Below are 10895 nucleotides of genomic sequence, written 5' to 3'. Positions count from 1 at the left end.
GAGATCCCCATCCAGGATCAGTCCAATCAGGGTTATGTCGTCCCCAAACATGAGAAGCTTACCAGAGGTGTCTGTGGAGATGCAGTCATTGGTATGGCGAGAGGAGAGGAGAGGACGCATCTTGCAGTGCTCCTATACTGAGCGTTTACGCGTCCGAGATATGCTTTCCCGTCTCACATGCTGCTTCCTGTCTGTCAGAAAGCTAGTGATCCACCGACAGAGGGGTTCAGGCACAGTCAACTCAGAATGTTTGGAGCACTAGTACCTATGGCACAATGGTGTTGAATGCAGAGCTAAAATCAACAAACAAAATCCTCGCATAGGTCCCCTGGCGGTCTAGATACTGGAGGATGAAGTGCAGGCCCAGATTGACTGCGTCATCCACAGATCTATTGGCCCAAAATGCAAAATGCAGAGGGTCCAGCAGGGGGGTTGTGATATTTTTCAGCTTGGCCAGCACAAGCCTTTCAAGGGTCTTCATTTTTTTTTTTCCAAAATGTCTTCATGACTACAGACGTCAGTGCGACAAGTCTGTAGTCATTAAGACCAGTAATCCTTGCCTTTTTGGGTACAGGGACAATAGTGGAAACTTTGAAGCAGGCAGGGACAGTACATCTTTGCAGGGACTGAATAAAAAGGAGTAATTGGGTGTGAAGTGGTGATTGGAGTGGGTTGGGTGTAGAAGGGCACAGTCTGCAGACTGAGGTCAGGCTGTGAGTGGATGTGAAGTGTTGGTTGGGGTGGGAAAGGGTCCACTCTTTTCATACTGGAGTCTTGCCTTAAGTAGGTGTGATGTGGTGAATGGGAGGGAGAAGGTGCAGGGTCCATTCTTTGCTGACTGGGGTCTCGCTGTGTTTGTTGAGGAGGGGGATTCAAGGTTATGTTTCTGATTTTCAAACCTGCAGTAAAACTCATTCAGGTCGTTCATCAGCTGATGATTGTCCAAAGAGCGGGGGACTTTCCTCTTATAGCTGGTGATTTCTTACATGCCCTTCCAAACTGAAGAAGAGTCACTAGCTGAGAACTTGCTCCTCAACTATTGTCCTTGGCAGCTCTGATTCCACTTCTCAGCTCTTTATCGATTAGGCTATCTTTTAACTCTTTAATAATTAGGCTATCGGTTTGACGCATATTTGCCCCCTCCTCAGCAGCAACATCATCAACGGACTGCTGCATTACTGCGGACAGATCCATGATCTGCCCAGAACAAGAGGTCACAGTTTAAGGATAAGGGGGAAATCTTTTCGGACCGAGATGAGGAAAACATTTTTCACACAGAGAGTGGTGAATCTCTGGAATTCTCTGCCACAGAAGGTAGTTGAGGCCAGTTCATTGGCTATATTTAAGAGGGAGTTAGATATTCACCAAGGAGAAGGATATTGAATTATGTGAGGTAAGGGAAACAGGTAGAGTAGCTATGGAAACTATGAGGATCAAAGAAGAGGAAGTACTGACACTTTTGAGAAATATAAAAGTGGATAAGTCTCCAGGTCCGGACAGGATATTCCCTAGGACATGGAGGGAAGTTAGTGTAGAAGTAGCAGGGGCTATGACAGAAATATTTCAAATGTCATTAGAAACGGGAATAGTGCCAGAGGATTGGTGTACTGCGCATGTTGTTCCATTGTTTAAAAAGAGTTCCAAGAGTAAACCTAGCAATTATAGACCTGTTAGTTTGACGTCAGTGGTGGGCAAATTAATGGAAAGGATACTTAGACATAATGTATATAAGCATCTGGATAAACAGGGTCTAATTATAGCAAAAGGATTTGAGTCTAGGAGTAGGGAGGTTCTACTGCACATGTTGTTCCATTGTTTAAAAAGGGTTCTAAGAGTAAACCTAGCAATTATAGACCTGTTAGTTTGACGTCAGTGGTGGGCAAATTCATGGAAAGGATACTTAGAGATAATATACATAAGCATCTGGATAAACAGGGTCTGATTATAGCAAAAGGATTTGAGTATAGGAGCAGAGAGGTTCTACTGCAGTTTGACAGGGTCTTGGTGAGACCACACCTGGTGTATTGCGTACAGTTTTGGTCTCCAAATCTGAGGAAGGACATTGTTGCCATAGAGGGAGTGCAGAGAAGGTTCACCAGACTGATTCCTGGGATGTCAAGATTTCATATGAAGAAAGACTGGATAGACTCGGCTTGTACTCGCTAGAATTTAGGAGATTGAGGGGGGATCTTATAGAAATTTACAAAATTCTTAAGGGGTTGGACAGGCTAGATGCAGGAAGATTGTTCCCGATGTTGGGAAATCCAGGACAAGGGGTCACAGCTTAAGGATAAGGGGGATATCCTTTAAAACCGAGATGAGAAAAACATTTTTCACGTAGAGTGGTGAATCATTCTACCGTCGCCTCCGCCTCACAGCGCACTTCCGAGGGAAGGAGTCCTCGCCCCCCAATGATGACCCTTTTTCCCGTCTCCAACGCACCCACTCCTCGTGGAACCCCTCGCGTAACGTCCCGGCTCTGGAACTCTTTATCCAGAACTGCCGCCGCGACGTCAACCGCCTCAACTTCTCCACTCCCCTTTCTCACTCCAATCTCTCCCCCACTGAACGCACACTGCCATTGAATCTCTCCGCAAAAACCCAGATTGGGTCATCAAACCAGCCGACAAGGGAGGTGCAGTGGTAGTCTGGCGCATCGATCTCTACAAAGCTGAGGCCACGCGCCAACTCTCGGACACCTCCTCCTACTTACCCTTGGACCATGACCCCACTGACGAGCACCAGGCCACCATATCTAGCATCATCACCGACTTCATCAATTCCCACGCCCTGCCCGACCAAGCTTCCAACCTCATCGTTCCCCAGCCCCGCACGGCCAGTTTTTACCTTCTCCCCAAAATCCACAAACCCGGCTCTCCCGGCAGACACATTGTCTCTGCTTGTTCGTGCCCCACCGAACTCATCGCCACATACCTTGACTCCATACTATCCCCCTTGGTCAAATCCCTTCCCACCTATGTTCTAGACACCTCAAACACTCTCTGCTGCCTCCACGCATTCCACTCTCTAGGCCCTCACCCCCTCATCTTCACCATGGATGTCCAGTCACTCTACACCTCCATCCCCCACCAGGATGGCCTCAAAGCCCTCCGGTTCTTCCTCGACCAGAGGAGCAACCTATACCCAGCCACTGACACTCTCCTCCGCCTAGCGGAGTTGGTCCTCACCCTCAACAACTTTACGTTTGACTGCTCCCATTTCCTCCAAACACAAGGCGTAGCTATGGGCACACGCATGGGCCCCAGCTACGCCTGCCTCTTTGTCGGGTATGTTGAGCAATCCTTGTTCAATATGCACCAGGGCCCCATCCCCGACCTCTACCTCCGTTACATTGACAACTGCTTTGGGGCCACCTCCTGCACCCACACACAACTGACTGACTTCATCCACTTGCCCATCAACTTCCATCCGGCACTCCAATACACCTGGACCATTTCCGACACTTCCCTACCGTTCCTTAGCCTCACCATCTCCATCGCAGGTGACAGACTTCTGACCGACATACACTACAAACCAACTGACTCACATGGCTATCTGGACTACACGTCTTCCCACCCTGCCCCCTGTAAAGACTCCATCCCCTACTCCAAATTCCTCCGCCTACGCCGCATCTGTTCCCAGGATGAGACATTCCACACCAGGGCATCGGAAATGTCCTCGTTCTTCAGGGAACGGGGATTCCCTTCCGCCACCATAGATGAGGCTCGCACCAGGGTCTCATCCATACCCCGCAACATTGCTCTCTCTCCCCATCCCCGCACTCAGAACAAGGGCAGAGTCCCCCTGGTCCTCACCTTTCACCCCACCAGCCGGCAAATACAACAAATAATCCTCCGCCATTTCCGCCACCTCCAACGTGATCCCACCACTCGCCACATCTTCCCATCTCCCCCTATGTCCGCCTTCCGCAAAGACCGCTCCCTCCGCAACTCCCTTGTCAATTCTTCCCTTCCCTCCCGTACCACCCCCTCCCCGGGCACTTTCCGTTGCAACCGCAAGAAATGCAACACCTGTCCCTTCACCTCCCCCCTCGACTCCTTTCAAGGACCCAAGCAGTCGTTCCAGGTGCGACAAAGGTTCACCTGTATCTCCTCCAACCTCATCTACTGCATCCGCTGCTCTAGATGTCAGCTGATTTATATCGGGGAGACTAAGCGGAGATTGGGCGATCATTTCGCCGAACACCTCCGCTCAGTCCGCAATAACCTACCTGAACTCTTGGTGGCTCAGCACTTCAACTCCCCCTCCCATTCCCAATCCGACCTCTCTGTCCTGGGTCTCCTCCATTGCCAGAGTGAGCAACACTGGAAATTGGAGGAACAGAACCTCATATTCCTCCTGGGTTGCTTGCGTCCGGATGGCATGAATGTTGAATTCTCCCAGTTTTGCTAGCCCTTGCTGTCTCCTCCCCTTCCTTAATCCTCGAGCTGTCTCCTCCCATCCTCCTGCCCTCGGGCTCCTCCTCCTCCCTTTTTCCTTCCTTCTCCCACCCCCCATCAGTCTGAAGAAGGGTTTCGGCCTGAAACTTCGCCTATTTCCTTCGCTCCATAGATGCTGCTGCACCCGCTGAGTTTCTCCAGCATTATTGTGTACCTTCGATCTTCCAGCATCAGCAGTTCCTTCTTGAACACTATTTAATATACATTTGGCCAAACACAAATAGGAAGTGACATGCACCAAAAACGGCAGGTGGGACTTAAGTTGATGGTGTACATTGATCAACGTTGGCAGGCTGGGCTGCAGGAACTGTTCCTGCATTGTGTGACTCATGACAATAGATAGAGCAAGGTGGAAAATAGAGAGGGCAGAACACATTGATCAGCATTGTAGCGCTATTTTATATATCAGTACCTCAGACACAGTTCAATGTCCATAATGGGCTAGAGGGGATTGAATAGTGCCCTAGCCTTTGGAGGGACCGTTCATATGTAATGTAATGGAGGGAATGAACCAATTCCTAAACCTTGTGAAGTGTGCTTACAAACATCTCTACCTTTTGCTGGATAGGTGTTGGGGAAAGAAAAAAACTGACAGGGATTTGCCAAGTCTTTGATTTTGTTGGGTGTTTGGATAAATGTTATGCAGCGTGAAGTGCAGATGAAGACTATGATTGGTCTGGGCTCTGTGACATACAGGGCTATATTTACAACCCTCTGCAATATCTCGCGGTCTTGGCATAGTTGTTTCCAAAACAATTTACGATGCAACGTGACAATAAGCTTTTTACCGTATTTTTGCAAGAGTAACAGGAGACATGACAAATGTATTTTTATTTTCGTTTGCCTGCTTTCATGGGTGTCGCATCAATGTGATTGCAGCACATTAGTGGTAATATTGACAGGAACCTGAAAGAAATACTTTACACTCCCACAGTGGTTGGTATATGGAACAAGCGCTCTGAGGAGTTAGTTGAGAAGTGTTCTAGAGCAAGAATGTTTGGAAATTTCGGTGCCAATTCAACAGTTGTAAGAAATAGATAGGTAGATGTTGAGCAATAAATGTTGAGCAGGAACTGATTCTGGAATAATGTTCAGGTGTCGATGAGTGTTTGCCGACGTACTTTGAAAAATGATACCACACCGCATGCGTTTCATCAATATCGGAATTTTGATGAGATCTATATTACTAAATCTCTGATCTTGACCGCTTTTGGCCGACTGTGCTGCGATTTCTGAGAGAACACCGCCATCTATGGCCGTCATTTTTGGCCACCTCGCTCAGAGCCCCCGTCCGCCATATGAGTGCGGAGGATTTTTTCCATCGATTAAAAATGAGAGAGATATTAATGTTTTTACAAAATTCCCCATTCTCTCTGCTGGCGGCAGGAGGCGGGACTATAAAACCAGGAAGTGTCGTGCCTCACTCAGTCTCTGCCAGACCAGGAAGCGAGAGGGTCACTGCTCTCTGAGCTGCGAATAACACTGAATGCACGTCTACTCCACGGTGAGTCCCCTCGATGCGGCTGTAAAGTGGCTGCAGCCTTTTTTAACAAGTTTGTGTTCACAAAATGAATTTTGGTTGTAGGGTGTCTGCAGCACCATTGTTTGCCTCGCTTTTTTTTAACAAGTTTGCGTTCACAAAATGAATTTTGGTTGTTGTAGGGTGGCAGCAGCCTAATTGTTTGCCTCGCCTTGGCTTGGCTTTTAAAATCGTTACAACAGTTGGATGCCTGCCGCCCACAATGTCTATACTAGCCCTCTGGAAACCAGTACCTTCAGCCCGCAACTAACCCATACTAACGCAACAGACAGCCCCCCCCCACCCCCACTGGCGAGCAATATTGTAATTGGGGGAGAGGTGGAAAATTGCGTTGGTGACCAGCCCTCCCGTGTGATGCTGGGACCCAATGGGTCCCACTTAGTCTAGTTAACTTCTGAAATTTTACATTTTCCCTTTCTCCGCCGATGTCTTCTGTCATCTGAGTATATCATGTCTTCCTTTTGTATTTCAGATGCCGGAGAATTACTAAGGTCCGCAGTACATTATAAGCTTTCTGGTGCGCTAGTATGGGTGTTGTGGGCCAAAGGGACTGGTTTACAGAGGGCTAGTATGGATATTGTGGGCCGAATGGATTCTTGGGCTGGCAGTTCCATCACTGAACCAGGCAGCTCAGTCACTGAGGCCTGGCAGTACAGTCACTCAGACCTGGCAGGCAGGCAGCTGAGAAACTGCCAGAAATTCTGCCCAAAACAGGTGACTCTGTGAGAGAGAGAAGGGGGAGAGGGTGTACTAAATGGATTATTGGGCTGGCAGTTCAGTCACTTAAGGCTGGTGGGCTGGCAGTGCAGTCACGGATGGTGGGCTGGCAGTGCAGTCACTCACGGCTGGTGGGCTGGCAGTGCAATCACTCACGGCTGGTGGGCTGGCAGTGCAATCACTCACGGCTGGTGGGTTGGCACTTCAGTCACTTACAACTGGTGGGCTGGTGGGCTGGCAGTTCACTTACTCACGGCAGGTGGGCTGGCAGTGCAGTCACTCACAGCTGGTGGGCTGGCAGTTCACTTACTCATGGCTGGCGGGGTGGCAGTGCAGTCACTCATGTCTGGTGGGCTGGCAGTTCAGTCACTGATGGCTGGTGGGCTGGCAGTGCAGTCACTGACAGCTGGTGGCTGGCAGTGCACTCACTCACGCCTGGTACACTGGCAGTTCACTCAGTCACCCCTGCTCCCTTCACCCTCCCACACTGCTCCTTGCCATCGCCCTCCCCCGCCCCACACATTCAGTCCATCTCCCCACAACCTACCCCCATGCACTCTGAGTGAGTCTCCCACAGAGCATCCATTTCTGCATATTAATTCAGCACATAGACTCACACACAGTCACACACACACATTCACTCAGACTCACACACACACTCACATACTCACACACAGTCACACACACACACAGACTCACACACACACACACACACACACACACACACACAGACTCACACACACACACACACACACACACACACACACACACAGACTCACACACACACACACACACACACACACACACACACACACACACACAGACACACACACACACACACACACACACACACACACACACTCACACACACGCACACACACACACACACACTCACACACACACACACAGACTCACACACACACACACACACACACACACACACACACACACACACGCACACACACACACACACACACGCACACACAGACTCACACACACGCACACACACGCACACACACACACACACACACACACACACAGACTCACACACACACACACACAGACTCACACACACACACACACACACACAGACTCACACACACACACACACACTGACTCACACACACACACACACACACACACACACACACTGACTCACACACACACACACAGAGTCACACACACAGTCACACACACAGTCTCACACACAGTCTCACACACACACACAGGCTCACATAGACGCACACACAGTCTCTCAGACACACATTCACACACACACACACTCACTCACAGACTTACACATACATAGTCACACATACACACACTCACACACACACTCACACATACACACAGACTCAGACTCACACACACACCGACTCAGACTCACACACACACAAACTCAGACTCACACACACTCACACACACACTCACACACACTCACAACCAATACTAAAATGGCAAGTAAATTCAGAACGTGGTAAACATACAGTGTGTACACCAAATTATTCAAATGTTTAAAGCCTGCTGTAGAGGCTGCTGCTGTCGTAAAAACGTGCTTTAAATTATGTCCTACAAACACACTCACCATAGACAGAGCAGTCAGCTCTGTTGAATTATTCAACGACGTCTGCACTTGGCGCCATCTTCACGTCTTGCTTCTTGCCACGAACTGGAAATGACACACCAGCAACTCAGCCAACACATTTTCTGAAGAGTCTTTAAAAGCCAAGTCAATTTGTCAAACACTTTGTAAACAGCCAACACATTTTCTGAAGTCTTTAAAAGCCAAGCCAATTTGGCAAACACTTTGCAAGCAACAACCACATTTTTTGAAGAGTCTTTAAAAGCCAAGCCAATTGGGCAAACACTTTGCAAGCAACAAACACATTTTCTGAAGTGTCTTTCAAAGCCAAGTCAATTTGGCAAACCCTTTGCAAGCACCAAACACATTTTCTGAAAAGTCTTTAAAAGCCAAGACAATTTGGCAAACAATTTACATCCACATCGAGGGGATTCACCGTGGAGTAGACGTGTGTTCAGTGTTATTCCCAGCTCAGAGAGCCATGACCCTCTCGCTTCCTCCGTCTCGCAGAGACTGAGTGAGGCATGCCACTTACGGGTTTTATAGTCCCTCCCCACTGCTGCCAGAGAGAATGGCGAAACATTAATAACTCTATGATTTTTCATCAATGGGAAAAATCCTCCAGTCAAATCTGGCAGAGGGAGACTCTGAGCGAGGTTGGCAAAAATGACGGCTGTAAGTGACGGCGTTCTCTCGGAAATCACGAAACATAAAGTCGAAAGCAGTCAAGATCTTAGTTTTAGTAATATAGACTAGACTAAGTGGGACCCGTTGGGTCCCAGCATCACACGGGAGGGCTGGTCACCCAACGCAATATTCCACCTCTCCACCAATTCCAATATTGCTGGCCAGTGAGGGAGGGGGCTTTCTGGTAAGCTAGTATGGGTGTTGTGGGCCGGTTTCCAGAGGGCTAGTATGGACATTGTGGGTCGAATGGATTCTTTGACTGGCAGCTCAGTCACTGAGGCCAGGCAGCTCAGTCACTGAGGCCTGGCAGTACAGTCACTCAGACTTGGCAGACAGGCAGCTGAGAAACTGCCAGAAATTCTGCCCAAAACAGGTGACAGACTCTGTGTGAGAGAGAAGGGGGAGAGGATGGACTGAATGGATTATTGGGCTGTCACTTACAGCTGATGGGCTGGCAGTTCACTTACTCATGGCTGATGGACTGGCAGTCCAGTCACTCACGGCTGGTGTGCTGGCAGTTCACTTACTCACGGCTGGTGGGTTGTCAGTGCAGTCACTCGTGGCTGGTGGGCTGACAGCTCAGTCACTCACAGCTGATGGGTTGGCAGTACCCTTAAAAAAATTGCAAACCGTACGTGGGTTTTAAATTGCATTTTATTCAGATGTAAGCCAAGGAATGGCATAATTGTTAGTTGTTAATTGGACATAATCAACCTCAGCAAATTGACAATATCCAATTGAAAGGGAGTGGGTGTTTAAGTGGTCAGGACATTTTATTATTTGCCAAAATATACATCACAATACCATAATATTAGAAAACTTAATTTTTCACACACCACTCGTAAGACTGGAGATTTTTTTAACGATAAATTTAGCTTCAGAAGCATTTTCTATTCGCATGTAAAAACCCACTGCGATGGGCGATTTTAAAATGTTACAGCCAGATTTATCACTTCTAAAACTTTTTAGATACCAAAGGAATCAAGAAAACACACAAATAATGCCTTACTGTTGATGAAATGCAGTGAGCAAACGCGATAATTCCCCAATATCTTCAATCTCGATATCTGCACGGCCAATGTTCGCCACGGACTTTAGCTGTTGTTGTCCCTTCAGCTCTCGCTTCTCTTTACCTTCAGTTCTCTTCACTTTTGGAATTCTGAAGTAGGATAGATGTCTTTCACAGTTACCCTGATTTCCACAATTATTTACAGTGCAAAGATTCACCATTTTGGCGATTTTTAACAGGTAGTAGGAATGTACGCATTTCATGTATTAACAACATATACCGGAAGCTGCGATGTCCTTCAGATGGATTAAGCGGTTCCGTTCGTCAAGCCCTTTCACCCAGAGACCTTACTTGCAACCCCCTATACACACACACAGACTCACTCACACACAGTCTCTCTCACACACAGACACACACACACACACAGACACACACGGACATACTTACTCACACACACACAGACACACAGGCTGACACACACACAGACTCACTCACACACAACCAATACTAAAATGCCAAGTTACTTCAGAACGTGGTGAACATACGGTGTGTAAACCGAATGAATCAAACGTTTAAAGCCTCCTGTTGAGGCTGTTTCTGAAGCAAAAACGTGCTTTAAATAACGTCCAACAAACACACACACCATAGACAGAGCAGTAAGCTCTCTTGAATTATTCAACAACGTCTTCACTCTGTGCCTTCCGAAGTCAGCGCCATCTTGCCAAGAACTAGAAATTACGAATTCAGCGCCATCTTGCCGCGATGCGGAAGTCATCGAATGAGCGCCAATTTTGCAATTAAACACAGTCCTGATCTAATAAAATGTTTATTCAAGCTTTATCCATCTGAAAACTGTTGACAGCCGTTTAAAAGCCAAGCCAATTACAAACACTTTGCAAG

Source organism: Leucoraja erinacea, chromosome 32 (genome assembly GCF_028641065.1).
Source record: "Leucoraja erinacea ecotype New England chromosome 32, Leri_hhj_1, whole genome shotgun sequence".
Taxonomy (NCBI): Eukaryota; Metazoa; Chordata; class Chondrichthyes; order Rajiformes; family Rajidae; genus Leucoraja; species Leucoraja erinaceus.
This window is presented reverse-complemented; position numbering follows the sequence as displayed.